We start from the raw sequence: 1754 nt of genomic DNA, 5'->3' as shown, positions 1-1754 counted from the left end.
TGTTTGCGCTTTTGCCCAAGGCAGCTGCTAGCATTGTCATCTGTTTCTGTCCACGCTTTTCCTCTCTCCTCTCTGCCACCTGATCACGATTCCCATAAACTTTATATGCAATCTCTACGAGTTCTGAAAGCGGTTTACCCGCTGCTCCCTCAGTCTTTTGCAGCTTCTTCCTTATATCTGGGGCTGCCTGCCCAATAAACATCAGATTCACCATGCGCTGATTTTCTGGGGCCTCAGGGTTCAAGTCACTAAATTTCTTAAAGGCATCAAACAAACGTTCCAGGAAAACCGAGGGAGATTCATCCTTCCCTTGACGGACTTCATACAATTTAGAGAGATTAGTCACCCGTGGCACTGCCTTGCCCAAAGCTTCCACTATAATTCCTAAATAATCATGATTACGCTGTCTCCCATCCGCTGAACTGTTATTCCAATTGGGACTCTCAATGGGGCATATGTTCCGTATATTTCCTCCCACTCCTTCTAAACGCTCTTCGGCTATTCGATCCGCCGTTCCCAGCCCTAAACGCCTTTCCTCCGAGGTCAGAAGGGTATGCAACATCATCTGAACATCAGCCCAGGTGGGGCGGTGAGTCTGCCCTACTGACCGAAACAAGTTTTGCATTTTCTCAGGATCCTCTCTGAAAGAGGGATTTTGATTTTTCCAGTTGAACAAATCTGACGTATTGAAAGGCACATAAACAAAGGAGGTGTCCCTTTCCCCTATTAATACCTCTCTCATGGGACACTGATAGTTGGGGGCTGGGTTACGGGATGAACGAGGGGGTCTATCTGGTGTCCATCTATTCCAGAGGGGCGAACACCATGCTGAGGACCAGTGGCCTGGTAGCCAGGGCTGAGCCGGGTCGGGCTCCTGCAGGGGTGAGTCACCTTTTCCTTTATGCTCATAAGGAGGGGCCAATTCTGGGGTGCTCTTTGAGTCTCCTTTTTCCGCAGCACTAGGGCCAGGTTCTTGTGACAGTGATGATTTCTGATTTTTTATGCTTGCACTGGCCAGTGACCAGGCTTTATTTTTGTGCCTTAGTCCCTGAGCCAGATCTCCCTCACTACCAGAATTAGAGAGGACTCGGGGCTTTCTCCCAGCGTCTTTTGCCAATAACATCTTACACATTTTTCCTTTACACTTCTGAACCCATGGGGGCATGGGATTCATCACAGCACTCACCCAGCAATCTATATACGGATACTGATCCCAATGACCGTCCCTTGTTATCACACCTAACACTGCATTAGCCAACTTCACATCAAAAGAACCGACATCCGGCCACCCAACTTCAAATGACGGCCATTCCAATTGACAGAAGGTAATCAATCTGTCCTTTGACATCTCTATTCCGTAATCTCCTTTGAACTTACTAAAGTTTCTTAGCATGCATCCTAATGGGGTTGCAGAGCTTTCTTCCCGGGAGCTACCCGAGCCCATTGTGTCAACCAATATACAAAATCACTCAGATCCCTGTCCACTGGGTCACGAGGTTCCAGCTGAGCCCCCTTGCGTTCGACACTACCTTGTCAGGCAGAATCGGGGCGGCTAGACTCAGCCTTAGTCCCAGACCTGGTCAGCGGCTCATGTTTCTAAATGAACAAAGTCCCCAGGGCTAATGTTCAGACCTCTATGCTGAACGCTAAAACCAATATCCCAAATTCCAAAAATCCCCGAAAGACTACTCAAGTGACACAAGGAAAGCGAATACTTACTCCTGCCAACACCCTGGCGCCGTCTCTTCGGACCC

The sequence above is a fragment of the Alligator sinensis genome, unplaced genomic scaffold (genome assembly GCF_000455745.1).
Source record: "Alligator sinensis unplaced genomic scaffold, ASM45574v1 scaffold850_1, whole genome shotgun sequence".
In the NCBI taxonomy this organism is placed as follows: Eukaryota; Metazoa; Chordata; order Crocodylia; family Alligatoridae; genus Alligator; species Alligator sinensis.
The sequence above is the reverse complement of the archived record's forward strand: the minus strand, read 5'-3'. Positions refer to the sequence as shown.